The 23942-nt window shown below is 45.0% G+C and overlaps 1 protein-coding gene across 12 annotated transcripts in view; it reads left to right on the top strand.

Moving 5' to 3' along the window:
- Window positions 1–23942, top strand: part of Magi2 (membrane associated guanylate kinase, WW and PDZ domain containing 2) — a 1223070-nt gene that overhangs the window by 530716 nt on the left and 668412 nt on the right. The window contains exon 1 of one of the 12 annotated variants that reach the window (XM_063233947.1): window positions 13932–14112. The exons of the other annotated variants lie outside the window; for them this stretch is intronic. The gene's annotated coding sequence lies outside the window, so the exon portion shown is untranslated. Of the gene's footprint in view, window positions 1–13931; window positions 14113–23942 lie in introns of those variants that run through there. 12 annotated transcript variants of the gene reach the window in all.

A 23942-nucleotide genomic window follows, 5' to 3' on the forward strand; every position in this document is an offset into this window, starting at 1 on the left:
GATTCCAAAGCCCTTGGTGGCCTCATCTGGGCTCAGGAGGGCCATGTGGAAGCTAGGTGTCCACAGTGGTGAGCCAGGACTAAGTGCTCCTCAGAGGTGCGGGGCTTGTAAGCAGCCCACTGGTCAGGGTCTGATGGGCTGTCCTGTGATGCTGGCTATTCATTCTGAGAGTCATGGGGACTCTGGAGTTAAAAAGGACAGAGAAGATCCGACTTATGCTTGAACGAGTTCACCGGTCTGACTGGAGGAGGGCATGGTCGTGCACGCCGACCCTCCTGACAGGTGGACAGTCCACCAGTGTCCCGGAGGCCCCTTTTTCCTTTCCCAGCCCACCCCACTCTCTGTATCTCACTTCTGTCTCCTGTCTGGAGCAAGGTGTTGTGTACCCTCTGAGAGCTCCCTTGGGAAGAGCGTGCAGGGAGTGGACAGGTCACCCTGCTCTTTCCTGTCTTCTGTCACTGCACATTGTGGGACCTTTCAGGTTTCCTCTACAACTGAGTAAATTCCGGAATTGGAAGGAATCACAAAGAGTACCTTTGTGCATCTTCTCACTTTATAGATGGGGATGCTGAGCTCACATTGATTAGAAGACTCAGACTGGCCCACAGAACAGACGTAGCAGGCTGACTTTCTCAAAGGGGAAGAGCACAAATATGGTTATGGTAGGAGCAATTATGTGTGTCAATGATAGACTTTTAAATCCCAAAAAAGAAAACAAATAACAGAGTGCCTAAAACCCTGCATACATGCCACAAAGTCAGTGGTATCAGAGGCAGCGTTTTTGACACGGTGGCAAAATAGACAGTATATTTTGTAAAGCTGTTAACAGCTTTCCCATTCAGTGATTTCCCAGATTTATAGTAAATAAAACAGGACACTTTATAACTTTGTACTATTGGCCTATAAAAACCAATAGAAGTAGTTTCTCAAATAAAATGATTTAAATCCCTTTTGTTTGCAAATTCAGTCTTACATAAGCCTAACTGACTTTTAAACACACTAACCGGGAGCAGAACAAAAACAAAAGCATTCCTCCAATGTAGGCTTTTATCTCATTTAAAGATACTTAGTTTCATTTTTGTTTCCATTTTCCAAACTGAAAATTTCCATGATAGCTTGAGAATTACAATATAACAAGACTATATGGTGATGATTTTATTAGTTGCTAAGTTAGTTTGAATTTTTCTTCATAGGTTACATGAACGATGCTGTAGATACAAGTGTTAGCGGATTACAAACATTTTTTTTTCCTAACAACAACGTAGATACATGAAAAAAACCCTATGTGTCTTGACCAGGAGCTGTGCGTGCTTAACTACAGAATGATGCAAAAATATGGTTCTTAGCTATTGCGTTATCTAATGACTAAAATTTGGGTAACTTTAAAGCATTTTACCTGGTTCATTTCCCTAATTGGAAGGATCAGATGATCAAAGGAGAAACGTCTTTAGGAGCCCTAGCATGCTGTTAGTGTCAGTGTTATTAGTGTGGCCATTCAGAAACATAGTCCATTTTTCTTCTTGATGGGAAGGACTATATCCTGGACTCAAGGAAGCAAATGGGTGTTTCTATGTTCTTTAAATAAAATCTGTGTCTCTACGCTTGACATTTTAAAGAAGTAGGCCACATCCTGCGTGCTAGAATAGAAATACGGGGAGCTTTTCTCCAATTCCTAAAATGATTGCACTACAGTTGCTGCTTTGCTGTTTAACACCATGCTGGGGTAGGTAGCGCTCTCTCATCCGGCCCTTTGCTGAGCCCTGGGAGTCCCTGCAAGGAGGGGACTTGGGGTGTGAGAGACTAGAGCTGGCAATCAACACCTTGTGAGGTCACCACTGTCATTCAGTTACCCTTCATTGAAATCCAGAGGGGCAAATCCATAGAGAGCCAAGCCCTGAGCCCCTGAACCTCCTCCCCAAACACTGGAAAACGATTAAAACTTATTGTTTCCAAAATGGCCCTGTGGATGAGGAAGCTATCATCAAGGGTCAGCTGCAGTTATGCACTTTCTCATCACATGAACACACATGCACTGTGAGAGAAACTTAAACCCTCTCCAGGGCAAGACAGCACCGGGCAGCCGGGCAGATGTGGCTAAATGGCATAAATCAACCCTTTTTCTGTGATGGCCATTTCAGGACAACCCTTAGGTTTCATTTTGGATCCAAAGTTGCTTGTTTTGTTATTAGAAGGTATTCCAACCTTTGCACAGCTTCGTGTCTGAATGCCTGTACACACTTAAGGAGTGGTTCATCTGAAGGGACAGTGTTAAGGGGCCCAGTTCACCCTCACATATGGGTGAGCTCCTGGAGTTTCTAGAGTACACTGCTCCTGGAAGGTACCAGAGGACATTTGGAAGCCTTCAAAAGTCTTCCTGACTAATGGGAAGATAAAATTTTTTAAAATGTAAAAAATTCAGTCTAATATGAATATTAAAGGACTGCCAAAATCCCAAGAAATGCCAAAGGAATCTCATTTGCCAAATTGGAGTCTCCACAGAGTAAATCTGGGGCTGTATATTTTTAAGGCTCCCAAGAGGATTCCAAGGCAGGGAGGCCTAGAAGGCCCTGGTGTGTATGGGCGCTTCCGCGGTCTCTCACCAAAGTGACCTGCTGAGCACACTCACGTTTTATAAGAAGGCGGGTGTGCTGGTGAACACCTGTACCCCAGCATTCAGGGAGGATCCTGAGGTCAAACACACCCTGAGCCACTTAGGGTCTTAGTAAGATGCTCTCCCAAAAGGAAAAATCCAGAGGAGGACTGGGGGTATAGCTCAGCGCACAGGCCCCAGGTTTATCCCCAGATCCCCACACACACACCTCCCAACCTTGGCTGTCTGGCATGTGACACACTTGATTGCCTACCATTCATTACTTGCTTTTTCCTGAGTCTTTTTCAGTGCAAATGAATGGTGCTAAATCCTTTGTTCATGCCTGGAACACTGACATTTCCTCCCTTTCTACTCCGGGTGCCTCCCTGGTACCCCTTCACTTGGTTGGGTTATGCTGTGGATGGATGGCCACTCCCTGGTAATCCCCAGCTCTGACCTGAACCTCAGCTGTGTTTCTGTCCAGCTGCACAAACTCACAATAATATAGTCTAAAGCAAGCTCTTATCTTTAGCGCCCTCCCACAGAAGGCTCAACCATCTCCATCCCAGGTGTCTCCTGGGTGACTTGGGGGCAGAGGATGGAAGGAAGACCCGAGAGACCTGAGCTGAAAGTTCATTTCTCTCGAAATCCCCGTAGGACACCATGTGTCCCGCTGCTCCTGAGGTCCCTTCCCTCCACTGCCGATGGGCTACCCGAAATGTCCCCGACCTCTTCGCCTCAGACCCCTGCTAACCTGTGTCACATTACCCCCAACTGCAAATGGTTTCCTGAGTTGGAGGGAGCGCAACTCTGCCTCAGTTCTGTGCTGTTTTTAACCTGAGTAGATAAGAACTCTTTTCTTAAGGTGACAATCTCAAACTTAGAGACCTTGTAGATTTTTGAAAAATGTGAATCATGCTTTCATTTTAATTTGACATCCATTGTTGTTATCATTTGTGAAGTAGTCTTAGAATTTAGAACATTGTAATTTCAAAGATTCACACAAGAAGAAACTTCAAGGGGTCATACTATTTTTAATAGGAAAACTAGCAAATGAAGGATATTCCTAGTATGTTCATAAGGATTTCACAGTGAAAATTCTTCAGTGTCTGTAATATTCAGTTTGTTTTTGTGATCATTCTGGTGCCTGACAAGCTAGGAATTCATCCTGATGCTAATATCCTTTTTTCTAATTTAGTCCTAAAACATTTCTTCTGTATTAACTCATATTTTAACTTTCTGATATAAATTTCATTTTGTAAATTATCCCCTTGGTGATATATACATTGTGTTGTTAGTAACAATGGAATACTTACTCTTTATTATAGTTTTTGAAAGGGACATTGTTCCTTAACTCAGATTTTTTCCTCTAAATTTCAGTGATGCTTTGGCATCTTTTCTTTTTTTTTTTTTTTTTAAATTTAGTAGATGGGAAAGGTTACTACATTTACATGAACAACAGTTTAAGTATTTGTACAAATTTTCCTACATAAGCAAACTCTTACATTTAGCCCTCTGCTATATTCTCACCACTGTGTCTCACCATCAAAAGAAATGAGTAAGATGAAGTAAATCGTTTCAGTAATCAGAAGTCATTTCCTGAGGAATCCATCTGGATGTCGTTTGTGAGGCAGGCTATGGAATAACAATGCCACACAGGCTCAGGGTGCAAGCCCTGTAAATAAGCCTGCAGCTTCCCACAACCCTACTTGTGTGGGATCCAAGCTGTGGGGCACTTTCAGAAGGTGAGAAGTAAGGAGTGCAGGGCCTTGAGCTGCTTGGTTTTCCCTTTCTGCTTAGGTGAGGCTTTGCTGAGGCAGAACTGACCATTTCACTGCTGGTTTAAAGGAGGAGCCCCCACCTCTTTCCATAGCAGGAAATACTGCAAAGTATCCACCCAAAAGTGACTTATTACACCTCCAGCATGTGGAGGAGAATGAACAGATCAAATGGGAGTTGGAGTTGGGATTTCCTGTTCTTTTGTTTGCTGCGATTATTGTCAGTTTTATTTTGAAACAAAATGGTAGATTACTAATGCATAATTGCATACTAATAACTGCATAATTTGCAAAACAGGGAGGGGGCTGATTAGAACATAATTGAAACACCTGATACTCACAATGACTGTTACAGACTTGAAAAATAGTTGGGGTAATATTTCATTGTTTTAAAGAAAAATAACTAAATACAGCTATACACACACACACACACACACACACACACACACACACACTGGTAGGCTAGAATTAGCTTACTTGATAGTCATTCATGCTAATTTCTTCCCAGATCCACTTCAGAGGCTGACATAGGTGGGCATGTTCACTCTACTAACCCCACAAATGTGTCAAGCCAGGTTGCTTGTTTGTTTGTGTTTCAGGAAGCCATTGTTAGACATTAACTTCACGGCCATAAGAAACATTTTCCCCCTCTAGTTGTCATGACTGCTTCATGACTATTCATGTTTATTCAAAATGCCATTGCAGAGTCCTTTAATTAAGGTTTAATTTCTTAGTGGGTTTATTCTCAATTTCTATCCCTGAGGGTGGCAGCGCAGTACAGTACAAAGCACCTGGGCTTTCCATTCAGAGGTGTTATTTATCTAGTTCTGTCTCTGGCTTTTGTTCTTGGGAAAGTCACCAAAGGTCTCTGAGCCAAAGCTTCTTTCTGTGTAAAATGGACAAAGTTAGTCCCACCCTAGGAACTAATGACAACGTATAGAAAGAGCCACGGCCCTGTGTGACGCCAAGGTGGACTCATGGGATACTCAGCCTTCTGGTGCCATGGACAAATGGGATTGGATGCCAAAAAGCCCTCCAGAAAAGTTTCATTTCTTCAATCACTGCTCCAAAAACCTATGAGCTGCATACCACCTTGATAATGCCCAGTGTCATTATTTCATCCAGAAGATCAATGACAGTAAATCAGATACTCAAGACCAAGTGTCCCAAAGCCTGTGAGTGCACTCCGACCTCTCGCCACCTCCCTCTGGGGCTGTCTCCTGTCTTTGCTGGAACAGGGAACTATTTCTTGTCATTCTTCCTTCTCCTCTCTCTTCTCTTCTTTCTCCTTCTCTTCCTTTTCCTCCCTCCCTCCAATTTCATCTCATTTTTGGTTTCATTAAATTGTTCTGATGCCTGGAGAAAAGTAGTTTGTGACTAAACTAGCTCCTCTTCAAGAGCACATCTTACTGAATAGAGGAACCCATGCTGAAAGACACCTGCACGTTTCAGATGAGCTAAGAAAATATGAGCAGACAGGTGAGCTCCGGAAGAGGACCAAGCCTGGACAGCATCACTGGGCGATGGGTGAATGACCATTCCAAAAGGACAGGCAGGAAAGTCCTGCTTCCTGAAGGCCATGATTGGCCGATTTCATGATATTGTGCATTTGCACCCAGACCTCAGAGTTTAAATAAAATGTGCTCTATTTCCAGATGAAGAAATTGCCCAAAGTCACTCAGTGAGTAGCAGCGTTACTGTTCCAATACCACTCCTTCAAGTAACACAGAGGCTGGTTTGCAGAAGTCAGAGCTGGGATGATTCTTTATGAGATCAGAAACACAGATTTATAAAGGAAAGCCATCGAAACTGTAATTTATTTACTCTCACCCAGTACATAAAATGCTTATGCCTGAGCATTGGTCTTGCCCATCATCTGAATCTCATCCTGCTACAGGTTGTTCATGTGTGATGCACTCCCTGGGGGACCTCAGAAGGAGGACCTTCCTGTACACGGTCTCTATTCTTGTTAATACATGATGAACTCCTTCGGGAGAGAAAAACCATCCATGGAAGTCTGACCGTGAGACCTGTTTATGGGAAGGAAAGGCTAGTGAAGAGGAAGCATTTTATGTTACTACTTTATGCACTAGAAGGTATTTATGCATAAGCTTCTACTGTGAGCAGGGGTCCATTAGAACATGATAGTATGTTTTATATCAGGGTAATTGGCTCAGAATATGCAGTTTCATGAGCCGAAAGCTAATACAAGAAAATATTATTCCATTAATGACAGAAGCTGGCTTTTATGATCTGTGGTTTAGAGCAGCATCTTGTGCATGATGAGTATTGGCTGTGATGCTCGTAGAAGGACCACAAAGGTTGATAGTGTTGGTGGTGCAAATAATGGTGATGGAAGTGGTCGGGCTGGTGAGATGCTGATGAAAGTGCCGGGCCTGGTGGTGATGGTGGCGATGGCTGTAATGCCAGGGCTGGTGTTGATGGTGGTGATGGTGGTGATGGTCATAGTGCCAGGGCTGGTGGTGCTGGTGGTGGTGCCTGTAATGCCAGGGCTGGTGTTGATGGTGGTGATGGTGGTGCTGGTGGTGATCACATGCCGGGTACCATGCTAAGCACTTCCCATGAATTTCCTTAGGTAGTCCTCATAGTTCTATGCAAAAGACATCATCACTGTTTTTTAGATGAGCAATTTGTCCAGTGCCCCACAGCGGTAAAATGATGAGTTAAGCCAGCGTCCTGTGTATTCTGCACTGGAACACATTTAAAGATTTTTCTTAAAACACCTGCTTTGGTTAGTCAAGACTAAAGAAAAGCTCAAAACAAGCATCTTCTGCTTTTTGCTCTTCTTCTCTCAAAATGGGATAATCAAATCATTCCCGATGATAATTATGCAAGTATGCATGTACACATGACTATTTTCAAGTAGAGGAGCATACTTTTGACAGTGACAGAAAATGCATTAATTTGACATAAACAGTCAAAAGGAAGTGAGTTGTTTCCGATGAAAGTTGTCATGGAGCCTGTGAGTGAGGAAAGTTCTCATAGATACAGGCTGCACAAACAGGAATGCTATCTGTGACCCAAAAGGAGTCTGCCCACACATGCAGTGGTCAGGTCTAACTCAGCGATCCGATCCACACTCTCAAATGAGCAGCTGCAGGCTCCTTAACCATTAGGATCAATAAGTCATTTAATTGAACATAGAAGGTAATTTTCTCGAGATTGGCTGTGATTGCACAATGTGATAATCATTATTCTCATGTGAATTTCTTTTCCCATTGTCAGATAAGATATATAAACTTTAATTTCATATAAATATAATACCATATCTGCCCTAAATAATCTCTTAACTGACAATCAACAGATCTCAGAATATAAAGAAATGTTCCATGGAAAAAGCTACTTAGAAGAAAACAGCTCTAAGGCAGATCTCCTTGATTTTAAAAAAATACTTATTGCTGAAGTGCAAATACTGGATTTTTGGAAAGTATGTAATTTGTTTTTAAAATTAATTTTATAGGTGTATTTTAGATGTACCAAATGATCACAGTCATCATATGAAATTTGTACTATTCATCATATATCTTGATTCTTTTTTTCCTAACCCCCTCCTCTCCCTTCAGTCCCTCTTCCCCTTGTTATCTGCAAAAGCTTTGTTTCCATTTTTTCCTTCTATTCTCTTTTTTCTTTTCCCTTCCTTCCAGTCCCCTTCTCAGTTGAACATTTTCTTCCTGTTTCCAAATATCTATTCTACATTTTGGTCTCTTTGAAATGATGTAATTTCTGTTTTTCACCTCTCAAAGGCATATTATATGGCTCTGAAAATGAAGTGATGTATGCAATTCATGATTGGACAAATATTAATTGGTGAACCTTTTTAATGAATCAACAAAGTTTCTCTGTAGATGACAATGATTGAAAGGAAAACCACATAATCTAGGTTTGCTAATGCACAGCACTAGTGGTACTTCTTTCCATCTGAGAAGGAAAAAATGCAGACAATACAAGTGACAGGCACCATCATTTAATGAGAACACAGTAGCTCCAGGCATCGAAATAAATGCTAACTGTGGACGCTCACTAGCATTTGTTCCTTGTGAGGTAAGTCTGGAATACAGGCCCGGAGAGCTTCGGTACCTTTCCTTTGGTCACTCAGATCACAAATACAGAAGTTGAAACACAGAGACAGAAAGTCCAGCTCTTGAAACTGAACCCTAACTGCCCATAGACTAGAAAGCAACCGGGTAACACAGCTGTCTGTGCTGCCCTAATCAGCTGCTGACTGTTGTTTCCCAGCCGATTAAGGAATAAGACAGACACGGTATTAATCATGTCGCACGGCCCACCTTGGATCCTGACCGAGAAACTGCCATGGTTGGTTTCCTGAGCTTTGGCAAATGCTTGGGTTTCTTCAGACTTCACTTTCCTCCGTGTGGAGCGGTGATGAGTACTGCTCACAGTCACTGGCAGGACAAGCCAAGCGAAGCTGCTTAGCACTCGCATGAGAGCCTCTTCTTGGTACTGTGGCTCCTGCACTGCTGTTGTGACAGCAGGTCCCTTAGGTGGAAACCCTGGAGAGCTGGGTGGCACCTCGTGCACACTGCCTGCAGGGAGTCTTGGCAGGACAGAGAAAGAGCAGAGGGGACCAGGGCACACCTGTGAGAGGACCTGGGGCGGGCACGACACAGGCAACCACGGCTGGCATAGTCTCATGAGGAAGAGCACATGGATGACTGCAGCATCTAGTATTTGCTGATACATAACCAGCACCTTCGTCACATTTCATTGTGATGAGTACTGTGATCACCAGCTTTATGCAAAAAGTCACATCTCTTCTGTACAGAAAGCAGAAGCCCCTCTTAAAAATTGCCCTGAGTTACAGTTCTCTGAACCTATCCCCATATATCTAATTTTCCTTAATAATTTTTGGGCTTCCATTGACATTTAGGCTTCTATATATTTCTTTCTGTTTTTTTGTTTGTTTGATGGTGCTAACTCTTTGTTTTTAAATTCTTTCTAGTGCTTGTTTGCAGGACATGTTTATGCTCCTTGTGTGAAGCTGGTACATGTACAGAACGCATTTCCATTCATTTTTCCCTCCTCTGTCCCCATCTCTTGACCTTCTCTCCATCGGAGAAGCATCTATCTCCCTACTTCCTATTATCCATCTTTACTTTGCTCTTTATTAATTATTTAGGTTTCTCACATAAGAGAAACCGTGCAGTATTTAAGCACATCGTCTGACTTCCTCCCCTTGGCATTTTAGTCTCCAGGGGCACCCATCTTCCTACAAATGACTCAAGTTCATCTTTCCTTACAGCAGAGTAGTACTTCATGGGGTGTCGTACCACCTTTTCTTCATTCATTGGCTCGCTGTACTATAATGTCTTTAACTCTTGTGGGAAGATATCTCATGGGTCAAATGGAACCGTTTTGAGGAATCTCCATAGTGATTGTACTAGTTTAGGTTCCCACCAGACATGTATTTCACTGACCATCCGTGAAGTGGAAAGCCCTCCGTAGGGTCTGTATTATACAGTAGCATCCACACTGGATAAAGACAGTTTTTCTCCAGCTGTGGCTCTTCCGCGTTCCTTCAGGTCCAATAGGCTCTGGGTTCTGTGAGTCCCACATCTGAGAAGACCCCCCCACCATCCCGCCACACCACCAGCCTCTTCCAGCTCCAGAACCACACCTGTTGATTGCTTGACCCATCACTTCAGCATGGTTAGGCAGGGCTGCTTGGGCATGCCCTTCTCAGACACTTTTTGCCAAAACCCCTGGCAAAGGAATGGGGTGGCAAGATCACACCAGCTGAGAAGGGTGGGGTGGGGCAGACTACGTAAGGACACCAGTTCACTCTGACTCAGGCACAGAACAGAACGATCGCAGCAATCAGAGATTCCTGCTTGGAGTGTGTGCAGTTGCCAGTGCAGCCTTGGAGACAGCGGGGCGCCATGTTGCATCCCATGCAAGAAGCTGAGGGTGGTTAGGACGGCAGACAGGAGTCACAGGAGGAGAGCAGACAGCTCCAGGGAAGCAGGGAGAAGAGGTTCTGGGTTCTTAGTGGCCCGCTGGCCCTGGTTCCTGTGTAGCCTGACATCGTGACTAATAACTCCTAAACGGCTCCATGCCATCTCAGCTCTTTCTGTGTCAGTTGTTACCAGTCTTGGTTGCAGTGGAGCTATCCCAGGAGATCAAGATATCCCTGGTTCCACTGGCAGATATTCCACCTGAACGGGACTGGAGGACTACTGTATTTGATTGGTTGTAAATGGTGTCTTTGGGAGGCTGAGGCTGGAGGATTGTAATTTTCAGCACAGCCTAGGCAAACTCATGACTTGGTGAGACCCTGCCTCAAAATAATAAAATCAAATAAAGTAAAATTAAATCAAAATTTTAAAATATCTGGAGATGTACCCCAGTATGAATCAGACTTTTAAAAACAAACAAACAAACAAAAAAGCACTACCAACCACAAGACTCCTTGGGTGTTTCTGGTTTTGTGCTGTGATCAAGAATCACCAGGAAGTGAGCATTTCCAGAAATTATCTAGGACCCTTGTTAATCCATGTATTCCTGGACTCCTCTCATCTGACGAGCACTCCCTATGCTTCTTAGCATTACAGGTAATTCCTACCATTAGGGAAGGTTGGGAAACACAGCCCCGTCCATCCTTCACATTGCTGCCAAACAACCTTTGTACAATGTATACTTACCTGAAATAACAGGCCACTGCCTCCCCAAAGCCCAAGCACAGATCTGTCCTGATCAGTCCCACGTTGCTAGGGTCACCCATAGTTTGAATTTCCAAAAGGGTCCAGACTCTGTTATTTTTGTCTAATCCCCCTCAGAGCTTACAGTAGTGCCTGGCACAAAGCAAGTGTTCACTGAACACTAGTGGAGTCGATGAGCACGTAAATAAGAATTTCTTTTATGTGTGTCAGCACTTTACAAGGACTAAAAGACCTTTTGCAAAACTAGCTGGGGTTCATTGATGTAATGGTTTTGCTAATTTATTTCCATTAAAAAAAAACTTGCCTGTGATTGGTGAGCTTTACTAGGGTTTTTATTCCAAGATCATTTGATTATAATAATAAAACATCGCAGTCTGGAGTCCACCATTCCCTTTGATAGGACGGACTTGGAACTTGGAAGTTGATGTACATTAGTGTTTGTGTTACAGCCCACGCGATACCAACTGTAACACATGACACCTTCCCCACTTCCTCTCATTGCCAACATCTTGTACAATCAAAGAAAGTGGCTCCATGTACAAAAGAAGAAGAGCCAGGGGATGAAGGGAGGGAAACACAAAGACATGCAAAACAAAGACACCCAAGACTAGAGGGAAAGATAAAAATTAAACATGCACCTAACTTCACTGGAGGAGCCTATACAGTGAAATCCTATTTTCATCCTGTAAGAATGTCAGGGCTTCCTAAACTTGGCTAAGATGACTTTGACTTTCCACAGGAAGTATTTTGTTTTGTTTTACTGTCCAATGGTAGGATGCCAATATTTGTAGCACAAACTGAAGCTAAATTTGCAGCCAGTTGGCATATAATATAATTCCAAAGCTTAACTAGGATCTTTGCTATCTAAGGTAAAACTCTTAAAATACATGACAAGTGCATGAATAGTTGGTCTTCATGTCCTGTCTGGCCCGAATAGTGTCTATAGGGTGGACTAGGCATTTCAGCTGGGCCCACAGTCCAGCAGCAAATGTAGGCTTGAGAGAGCGGGAGGCATCTGTGTAAGAAAACTACAAAGCCTGTAGAGGCTGATGCTTCTCTTGCCCAGCATACAGGGTCACAGCACCAGCGTGCTAAAGGACAGATCAACAAGAGAAGAGTACAGTTCCTTTACTTGACCATACTTTTCAACACGAGAGGCTTTAGACTGAAGAAGACCCAACACTCGGGTGAACCACACAGGACAGCACTTAGTTCCATAAAGTGTGGGCAGCTATGTGTTGGACAAAACAGTGACCTAAAAGGCCCCCAGCAAAGCAGTCTAGGTTCTCCTTGGCCCTCTGTGTAGCGTTTCCTTCCTTCTGCATCGGAGGCCGGGCTCCTGCTGCAATGAAAGTCTTAGGATGCACAATCAGAGAAAGCCAGTCAGAGACTTTCTTCACAGTGAGCGCCTACACAAGAGAGTGGGAGATTAGAATAATCTGCACAGGCTTCAGTGCCTGTTTTGGAGGATGCAGGTTCTCTTCCTATGATCCACTTTGGGGAAGGCAAGCTCCAGTTACTCTAGTGTGCCTGGGGTGATGGGGTGGGCTGTGGGGTTGATGAAGAAATGCAGCTGGAGACCAGACGAGGCCAGAGTGACCCTGGGCTTCTGAGGTCCTCACTTTGAGGGTGAGGCCCACGCCTGTCTGCTTCCATGGTGGGGAGAATGCAGTCTCATGGCAGCTCTTGTCCCTGCTTCCTGCTTTGCTGAGACACCAGGATCACGGGTGAAGAATCCAGGGACAGCACCAGAGGCCAAAGCAGGCTCTTCCATACTCACTGGCAACATCCGGGCAGCCCTCAGCCCAGCCCCTTCCCATCTCACTGTGCTGTAAAGCGCTGTTACCTAAGTGCTCAGGGTTGCTCCTGGGTATCACCTCATTTTTCTTTGCAGTTTATCTGTCTTTCCTGTTTAGTAACAGCAATCCCCTGGATATCAAAAATTCTGCAGCAGGGAACCTGACTGGGTGGCTTCCAGCTGGCAATAGCAGGTATTTGAGCTCCCCTATGGGGACCCTCCACAAGCTTCTGGACTGGGAGCACAGGCAGGGGGTCTGATCCCCTTTAGTTTCTGTAGGAACACAGAGACACTGGAGTAGAGAAGAAACGAGTGATTTGCACAAGACCAAAAAGTTCCTGGTTACCGAATCTAGTTCCACAACAGGAAGCTATTGATTTGCATCCACCTACCTGCTCTGGGTCTGTTACTTTGTTCCTTTCACATTATTATTATTATTATTATTATTATTATTATTATTATTATTATCTTTTACAGTGGTCCTTAACTTCGGCATCCCCAGTGGAGCCTACTGTTTTAAAAGAATTGTTCGGCTGGATGATTGTGAAGGGTGCCGCCTGGTTATTAACACAGAAAAGTTTAATTACATTTCATTATCCTATGGTAGCTCCCCTTAATTGCTAAGGGGGTGGGGGTGACCATGAAAGTGAAAACAGAAAATGCTTCATCTCCAGGAGCAGATCTTCCTTGCTTTGTAATGGAAATGTGCGAGTGTGTGTGTGTGTGTGTGTGAAAATCCACACCCGTCCCCCTCCTGGCTTTCAGCACAGGGGGTCACCTGACTTCACCTAGGGCCGCCCCTCCCTCCCCCCAGAGGGAGCCCCGAAGTGCGGGCGGGCGTGGGGCGCGGGTTCTCGGTGGAGGCTGTCGATGACCCCGCGTCCACGCGGGAACGCGGCCGCGGGTGGGGGCGGGGGGAGGGGAGCGGAGCCGCGAGGGAGGCAGGGCCGGCGGAGCCTGAGAAGTGCTGCAGGCTTTGCGCTGGAGAGGAGGGGAAACAAAAGACCTCGGCGCGGCGGCGGTTCGGGGTGGCTGCGCCCGGCTGCGGGCAGGGAAGGGAGGCGAATCCGAGCGCTCCCGCTGGCACCGCCGGAGCCCCGCGAGGCCACTTGGATGGGGAGGATTATTCCGGAGCTGGAGCCGGCGCTGGAGCAGCACAGGTGGTCTGAGGAGGAGACGCCGGCCGAGGACCATGGAGAGGGGCCCGAGGGCTCCGCGCTGCGCCGCGTCCTCCGCACCGAGCCCTAGGTGAGTGCGCCCGGCCGGCCGGCCGGCCGGCGGGCCTCCTGCTCCCGCTCCCGCTCCTCCCGGCGTCGCGGTGCACACGGGCGTGGGCTCAGTTGCACCCCCACTCGCTGCGCCCCGGCGCCGCGGCCCCAGACGCGAGCCTGAACTTGACTGCACTTGCACTTCGTGGACCGATCGCCTCCCCGGGCTTTTGTTCCGGAGCCCGGAGAGGAGCGCAGAGGCGCGGCGGGGGTGTCCCCTCCGGAGTCCGCGCCGCCGGGCAGGTGGCTGTGGGAGAATAGTTCGCGTTTTGCCCCACCGGGCTGCAAATGCCCGAGGAGGAGACGGAGAGACGTAAACAGCAATATCCGCTGACTCGGGGGTTCTCTGCAGCGCCCCATCGTTCCCGGGGAGCCCAGGGCGTTCGCCTGAGCCTAATTTCCCCACCTAATTGAGTTCAAAGAGAGTAAGTTTGAAATGGCATCGGTTCCACAAAGGCGCACACACCCCAGGTCTTCTTCCGTCAGAGCGGCGCGGTTCGGCTCCCTCCTCCCGCTGGAACCGACTCTTAAAAACAACGCATCCTGGTGGGACCCGGTTCGGTGAAAGAGTACAATGTGTCATAATTCAGTCAGGTTCTGAGCTCTCGTTTTAATGAGTGAGGGCAGATGTGTAAATCAGACACATCATTTCTCTCGCTTCTTGCTGTGCAGATAGAGTGTCTTTTGTTCCAGCCTGTGTATTTTCCTGTGTGTTTTTTGTTTTCCAAAGGAAGCCTTGTTTGGCGCTGTCCCTGATAGCTGGAGGCTTGGGTGCCCATTTGCCATTGTGACTTGGTCAGGGACCTGCTCGATTGGGAAGTAAAGTGCCCAGAGCTATCGGGCAAGAAGCTGCTGGAGGACGCGGAGGGGAAGAGGAGCCTTTGGCTTTCCTCTCGTTTTGGACTCCGAAGTGTCTGATTCACGGGCTCCTCCGAGGAAGGCGGGGTGAGCTTTTAGTTCCAAACAGGATGCAGATCTGTGCTATGTGATGGCCAAAGCCTCTGTCAAGAGATGCCCAGAACGAAGGGGCAGGTTTGTGAGGGGCCGCTCCCGAGGGCGGCAAGCTGGCTGCGTCCCTTGAGAGCAGACCGAGATGCGCTCTGCTGGTGCACGAGACTCCGCCAGCTGACATTTTCTTGTGAACCTCGTGAAAAATGGCTCCAGATCTGCTCTGTCCTGAGGAGCTGATCTTCAGGCACGGGAGCCTTGCTCATCTCGGGGTCGAGCTGATCCCTGGGTTTTCTAACAGAGGGGCTGGTGTGCAGCGTTTCAGTTTGCATGACTCTTAGAATCTCCACTTGAAGGGAGGAGTGGGTGGTGACGGTTTCACTTCAAATCCAAACTACCCAGGGCAAAGCCAGCAGCAGAGACTGCCCGGCACAGGTTTCCATTTTTAAAAGGGTCGGTGAGATCTGTTGGGCATGATAGGAAACACTTCTGTTGTGGTTGTGGTTGTTGTTGTTAAGTGAGCTGGCAAACAGTTTCTCTAAGCAGAGACCCGTCGATACCTGCTGACCAGCCCTCCCTGAAAACATCAAGCTGCCGTTTTCAGTCTTATTGTCCTCTTTTTTGAATCGTGATCCATTGTGTGAGGAAGAGCTGTCCCTGGCGTTGGCTTGCAGGGAGGAAACACATTCTGTCCTGGACTCCACATGTGCTCATTAAGGAATCCTGTGCTGGCCAGCAAGCAGAGGGCCCTGCAGACACCTGCTCCTTCTCCAGGCTTTGGTTTGTGAATCTCCAGCCAGCTGAGCCAGGATACTCCTCAGCAGAGGGCTCTGTGGTTGAGACACTGGTTCAGAGCAGGTATTGTAGGGGTCTTGCACAATCCGCGGATCTATGACACAGCACTGGGAAGTGATGGGCGGATGCAGAGTGGGTTCCAGGAAAGGGTCTGTACTCTTCCTGTTTTGGGTAAGAGCTACACGCTGAGACATGGTCCATGAGCAGAAGCAGCAAGGGGGTGTGAAATAGTGCATCCGTGCACACATGGCACAGAAAGCAGAATTCCTCACATTGCATTGGAGCTCTCTAAGTATAGAAATCTCAAAGAACCCTGGTGCTTCCTACAAAATGGCATGAAGTCATCGCTGAGAAAGGGCAAGCAGGACTTGAGTACAATCATTTCGGCAGCATCATGATCACAACTTCTTAAGCGTTTTGGATACCATCATTGGCCCCACCAAAGGGTAGCATCCCTCTAAGGGTTTGCGTCTTGAACAGCTTTCCTTAGGGTGTGAGTTAGATCACCAGTATTCTTGGAGTCTGTTTGGAACAATTTTGATAGTGCAGTGAACTTACACAAGCCATAGGGCTCCCCTGTGTAATAGAATAATAGAAAGGAACTTAAACCCAGCATGCCGGACTGATGACTGCTTTTCTCATATAGATAGTTTGATTATGGTACAGGCTGTGCTTTGGGGAAATTGATGCAATTATAGTAGAACAATGAGTGAAACGATAGACATGAATCTCAGAGTTCCTGAGAGGACACGTGAGATAATTCTTTTACCCCGAGACATTTCCTGTGCAGGGATCTAGAGGACCATGTTTGTAAGGCTATGGCATGGTTCACCTGTTGTTTTAGAAACTGGTGGCACTTACGTAGCAAACAAAATGTGACGTGTCAGAATAGTCATACATCCTAGGAACTTCCCACCAATGTAATTTTTTTTTCTTTGGCTTGTTTATTAATTTGGATTTGTAGTGCGAGGGATCAAACCTGGAGCTTCATGCATAATCAAGCATTCCGTCACTGAGCCCCATGTACTTTGTTTTAAAAACTGTAAATTAAGTAAAAGGTAAAATGACAGAGAACAGCAGCCACCGGGGAGGGCCTGATGTTTGTCGGCTGTTTATTGGGGACTGAAGGCAGGGCCTTGAGCATGGTAGGCAAATGGTCTGCCAGTGAGCTGACCTTCTATGCCCTGGCATGATTTCTTAAAGAGGACTGAAAAATTCACATGTGGAGACAAATTTTCCATTTTCCATATTCTTATATTCTTACAGCTCTGAATCTGAAACATAGAAAATTTCCAGGAGTCATATTAGTTATTCATAAAATGCATGTGGGAAAGTTGAGATAAAACAATCAAGTTTCAGACAAAGATAGGTTACTCCGGATTAATTATTCTCCAAATATTTTCAAGCGCAAGCTGCAAACTTTCTGAGCATGTCTTGAGTAGTGGTGGCAGGCCACCACTTCCTGATGTCCATTTTCTCCAGGACTCGTAGGACTTTATGACTCTGAATTTTATTTTCAATTGTTAAAAGCCTTATTAACTGGGAACATGACATTAGATAAGTGGAGACATGATAAAAGGCTGAGCTTAAAATACTTCAATTCTGTGTTCAATTTGGGGGACGTTTCTCCTCCCTGTCTCTCCTGTCTCCCAAATCACACAGACGGCAGCAGTCTCACTCAGACCTCATCTGCTTCCACTGAAGAGAACAGATTTTTAGTGTAACTGCAAAAATACAAGTATTGTGCTGTTTTGACTACATTAGGTGGTGTCTTTAGAAACTTGCTGTGATGTTAGTTATTAGTCCCAGTGTTTTCTGGCCATCAGAGGTGAGAGCGTAAACCTCAGTTTTCAAGCTCACTGGCAGTGAATACAATCGTGAACCTATAGCCAGGGGCTTTCACCCAAGGACGACTCTTTGTCACATAAACATGTTTTCTAAAATCCTTGCATCATTCTCTTTTCTCCTGTATCCCACCTACATATCTGCCAAGGCACTCCCAACTCTATCAAATCCAACGATTGTGATACTGATATAAAATGTCCTATTCAAGGTGCTAGCCATTTATAACCACCCTATGGGAAAAGGCAATCAGAAGAATTTTCTTTCTTAATTTAAAAACATGATAAAGATGTCAGACCCTGGAGTCCTTAGGAAACAGTGTGTTTTGCGGCTTCATCTATGGTCACCTGGCCAGTGTGGGAGTTTCACTGTTTATGCTAATCTAAGCTCCCAGGTCAGGATGTTCCCAGATGGAGAGGGTCTCAGCTGAGATTGCAGAGCCAGCTGCCCAGCCTGTTCAGCCTGGTTCCTTTCTTCTTGAGGTTGGGGTGGAGGGATCCTACCCTGGAGGAGAGACAGCTCTGCTGGGCAGTCCTCGCTGGAACACAGCAGTCCTGCAGGCCACTCAGGTGTCCTTCAGCCTGGAGCTGCTACAGCTCCCTCCACCAGATGCAGATCCCAAGCCACGCTGCAAGCTGCGTGAGTTTCCCTGGAGTCCTACTCTTGCTGAGCATGGCCCACAAAGACACACCCAGTTCTTAGCAAAGGCCGCAAGGGGAGAGACAGCTCTGGTCTATAGCACAGGAAGGAGACATCTGTTTATTGCCCCAAAGGACTGGAAAATTCAGAAGCCATGCAGAGGCAACATAGCCATGTGTTGATGGATTTCTTTTTTCTTTATTGAGACAGGGGCTGAACACTTAGGCTCAAGGCATCCTTAGCCTCAGCCTCCCCATGGGTGAGACCTGGGGCATAGCCACCCTGCCCAGCAATGAACTCCTAATCTTGAGTACAAATGATTTCAAAAACACTTCATGGTGTTCCACCCCAGGGCCTTAGCATATGCAGTAACCTCTGCCAGAATACTGTCCCATTCCCTGTGTGCCCAGATATTTAATGTCTCTGTGCAATATCCTCGGGGATCATTAATGCTTTTCCTCCCTTACACTTAACCAGGCATACATTTTCTTTTGGAAAAACAGGCAACTGAAACCAGGGCCTTCCCAGAGTTACATCCCCTGCACACCTTTAGTTTTAATTTTGTGATAGGGTCTTTCTGAGTTGCCCAGGCTGGTCTTGAACTCATCCTACTGCATCCGCTTCCCAGAGCACTGCGATTAGAGGTATGCACGCCACGGCCAGCTAGGCATACTTTTTAATGTTTAATTTTATATAACTGTTATAATTGACTAATGTCTTTGCCTACCAAGAAGCAAGACCTTCTAGAGTCAGATTCCAATTTTATTTTGCTCACAACAGCGTCTGCGGAACCTCAGGTCATGTCACCCTACACATACCACATACATTAGGTGTGCACTAATGGAGTGACTGGATATAAAAGCAATGAATTCCCGGGCACTGATACAGCAGAAACACATAGTATAACGGCTTCACAAATCACAAATTCTCTTCCTTGAGCTTCGTGCTTTGGGAGCTTGATGGTCTAGGGGCTCCTTTCCTTGGATTTTCCCTCTGCGAAAGATCACTGGCGTGTGTCAGCTCCTATGGTATTTCACAGAAGAACTTCGCTGTGGATATCAAAGCCCTGTAAGACTGGTTTTCACCAGAACTGTGGTCTGTCTTTTGCTGTCCACTCCTTCCTCCGAAAGCACCTTTTCTTTCTAACCCTGCACTCTTGGCCATCCTCGGTTCTCAGTGTGCAGCTGCTCGTGGTCTCCTGTGAAGCAACTAAATTGGCCAGTAGTTTATGAACCCAGAAAGATCCTCTTAAGAGCGTTGACTCTCCTGGCAGGATTTGCATTTGGAACAAACCTGCTGGGTCCCAGGTAATACTCCGCTGTTGACTCCCAGGGTTATGAAGCTGGACATGGCTTAGGTGAGCCGCTTTTTCAGGTGTGGATCCAAGACTGACAAGAAACCACTGAGAGTAGCTCTGTGAGCGGTCCACAGCGCAGATCCTACTAACACTGGAGCACAAGAGGAAGGATTTGGGGAGAGGGTGGGACGTCCAGCAGGCTGTGAGCGGTAGAGGACATCTGAATTACCAGGGAGAAGAAGAACAGTTTGTACATTTTGGACAAAAAGCATGAATAAAATGATACATGGGACTGTTCGCAAGGCATTATAAAGTGCTACAATAGGATTCTACTCACATTTACTCTCCAAATATAAGAGGTGAAAAAACCCTGTCATTCATAAATTCATTCCGATTTCATTCATTGGACTGTGAAAGTCTGAATTAGGATGTTGGTGATTCTATTCCCAGACACAGAGTTTCCCAGCCATTGTGTCCTGAAGTATGTACTGTATTTCAGCATTTAAAACTAATCTGGAGGAAGTTTTCTGTCAGAGGTGCTTTTAAATATTCTTTGAGCAATATTGATCACTTTAATTGAGGTTTATGGAAAGTGCTCAGCATAGCTCTCTTGTGGTTCATGTTCTATAAATACATCATCCTCATTGATAGATAGCAGAGTTTTCATTTCATTGCTGTCAGCCTACCATCTTGTTGAAACCTTGAATCCCCAGGAGAGCAGGAAAAGAAGGAGCCCTCTTCTCCCCAGCTCTTCCAGTGGCCCCCAAACCACAGCATTCAGAGTCATTTAGAAATGTGTTCTTGATAGCACCTCCAAGCCTCCGGTGTAATGCTTGTGTCTAGCTTGGCAGTTTCTTGTCCAGAGGCCTGAAAAGAAGGAATGATTCAGAAACCAGGAAATAGAAAGTTTATACATTCAGGGAAGCAAGGAGGGGACTGAAATTAAGTGATTTTTCTAAGCCGAGCAAGTCACCTACAGCTAGCTGCATAGTAACTTACTAATGTGAACTATTTCCATTTTAGTGGTTGAGTTTTAGGTTAGTTGTGTTTGTTGCAGGATATGGCTGTTCATTGGATTTATGCTTTGGACCTCCTTGATAATCAAGAAGGTGTGGTCTCATTGGGGGCGTGGTCTCTCTCTTTGGGTGTGGTCTCCCTTGGGGTGTGGTCTCCTTTGGGGGTGTGGTCTCTGAGCAAGTCAGGGTCCTATCTGTGAAAGAATGCAGTCCTTTCCAGGATGCTCTGCCATTGGTGATACTGTAACCTGTGCTCTGGAGGATTTTGTAACGTGGACATGAAGATGCCCTCACTTAGAAAAGGAAAAGACAGAAAGTAAATATCATCCCTTTAACATATCAAAACAGCCCCTTCACGTATCTATCTGCTTGGCTCTTATATACTTGAAAATAAAAAAAGATATTTTTTCTATTCCCTTTTTATTTCAAAAAATTGAAAAAAAAAAAAAAAACACCAAAAGAGGTATGGATTGAGCAGTCGTATATGACGTTCTGCCTTCTGTGGAGCCCAGGTCAGGAGAACCCATTCCCGTTGGACGTGTGAGCCTTCCTATGGTGCTGTGCATGTTAACTCTGCCCCTATTACGTAGTTGCCACTCTGGGAATCAAACGTCTTTCTTTTATGATTGATGCACTAAAGTTTAAGAAAAGTGTTCGCTAGTCCTGTTTATCTAAGTCAGGGACAAAGACATTGATATCAAACTACTACTATATCTACTAAGAGTTGATATCCCCCAAGCCTGAAGGCACATAAATAACTATACCTGGGGAGTGATGGGCCTCATTTCCCAGGCACCTCTAGAATGCTCAGTATCTAGGGCTCCCTGAATCAAAGTCTCCCAAAGAAAGTACTTGTCTCTGCAGCGAGTGCAGCCAAGTACATCAGACTGTCTTCTGTTATTTGAGGTCTGTGAGTCTCTGCCTTACTGCTCACTCTCTGGATCGTTCTCTCCCACGTGAATGCTGATTTTAGTCGCAGGTCTCCTGTGAAGTTTTCCTTGATCAGTACTCCTATAATCCTAGGGAAAGTCAGTTGTTCTCTCCACACGCACACACCCACATACAGAGACCACATCTTTCCTTCTGCTTTCTATTTGCAGTTCAGTTTCTCCCACTCAGCTCTCAAAACTGTGACTTCTTGATTACCTTCCTGTACATTGACTAATCGCAGATGTAGCAAATCATTCATGTGTACTTCAGTGATTGATGACTTGAAGGAGCTGGTCCTTGTCCATGTCATGGAAGGAAGACTGTCATATGAGTTTATGAGATTAAATAGTTCAAAATCCACATTTGTTTTAATCTGTGCTCTTTACAATCTAACTTCTAAAACTCCAAAGAAATATTAAGAATGCAATATGTGAGCTTGGTTTTTCTCTAAGAAACTACAAAGTTTTATAGTCAGATGTGAGCAATGAAAGATAGAAAGGAAAGTGAGCTAAATAATGGGACTTGAGACGTTAACCTTGGATAAGAACTATGGATCATTTTAGTCCTTGTGCAAAGCCACGCTCACCTTCTGTGTTGATGGTCATGTGTATCTTGTTACTATAGCATGTAGAAGCAAACGAGAAATGAATGTGTTAGCTTTGCCTGTTTCTGTCTGTCCTTGTCAGAGTCCACAGCCCAGCAGCATCAGGCCCTACCCAACCTACAAGACCAGAAGTGCATGATTCTTAAGACCTCTGAATGGCTCATTTCTTCCCTAATGTCTGAGAGCTCACAGATTGAAACTGTGATCAGTTATGTAACCAGCAGTGTGTTGGATAACTGCTGTGAATATGGATAGTTATTATTTTTCTCAAGATATAAAATAAAAGAAGTTCTCCCTTCAAACCCCCATTTCTTAAATATCTTGGGAAAGAGATAAAAATGTAACTTAATAGATGCTGATGTATTTCTTCTTCCCAGACCAACTCTGTTTTGTATATTGGCTAGTACAGAGGTGCAGTGGGAGAACCAGAGTCTGGCTGCTTGCATTACTGACCGAGTAAAAGTGGGCAGTTTTCTAGGCTTTCTGACTTCCATTTTCCTATTCTGTAAAATACTTCTTAGTAATGTTGTTCTCAGATTACAGATCAGAATGAGAAACTCCTATGGCATGTGATAGGTATTGCATGTAGTAGGCATTCAATAGATAAGCAAACGTTCTGGCTAACATTATCTTATGCCATTTCTCATCATTCCTTGGTGAAAGCCGAGATATAATTTCTTCCAGTGCAGTCTTCTAGGTGTGCACCTCAGACAGCTTCTGAAAATGAATACTACATATTCCCATTGGTTTGATTTCTTGTTACTTGAATGCAAGAGACAGGCCAGAGAATACCATGCGCTTCTCACATAAACACACTTGAAAAGAAGAATAAGATCTTTATGGAGATACAAATGACACAAAAGAGGAGACTTACTCTTCAGATGATTTTCCTCCATCTACTAAAGCAAATGTAGGCCAATTCTCAACAAGATTGTCAAACTTAGCATCAGAACTTGCTAGGAAAAGAGAGGAGTCACCTCATTAGCTGCCATGAGATTGAGAAGGACTTTAGCATGGAGGCATAAGAACAAAAATCTAATTGCTCATGGATGTAATCTAAAAAAGTGGTCCCAGAGAAGTAGGGTTGGATGGTGGTCAGGAGAAACTGGAGTGGCCAGCAGAGTTGGGGAGGAGATGATGGAAAGTATGAATCTCAAATAGTCTATTCTATAATATTTTAGGTGACAGACAGTAGTTAAAGATGATGTATTGTATTCTTGAAAAATACTGTAAAGAGAGTGGATGTTACATACTCTCATCCCAGAAAAACTGCAATAACAAATGGGGTGCTGCATTGTTAACTGGCTTGGTTTAATTATTGTACAGTTTGTAGGTTCTTCAAGGCCCATCTTGCACAGCAGGGTCAGAGAACAGTGTTATCTGTCAGTCTAAAAAGTAAGTTGAAAAATCCAATGCCAGCCTCTCTCACTCTCAAGAATTATCACTGATGATGGTTCTTTTTCCATCTAAATGTTCACACTGAAACTTCAGCGTCATTATTACCCTCCAAATTACAATGTAGTTTTTAAAATAAGATGTAATGAGAAATATATAAAAGGGCAAGTTTCATAGAAATTGTTCCAACCAATCTTTATTATTTTCTTAAAGTTCAAAAGAAAATAAAATTGATTCCTCTCTCAGAGAATACTGAAAATGTGTGATAGAAATTTCACCCATAAACTTGCATATTACTGTACTCAACTACTGTTAATCTGCATATTATTTGTGATAGCAGTATG

Source organism: Cavia porcellus, unplaced genomic scaffold (assembly GCF_034190915.1).
Source record: "Cavia porcellus strain 051 isolate PalLab524CR breed Dunkin Hartley unplaced genomic scaffold, mCavPor4.1 scaffold_2, whole genome shotgun sequence".
NCBI lineage: Eukaryota > Metazoa > Chordata > Mammalia > Rodentia > Caviidae > Cavia > Cavia porcellus.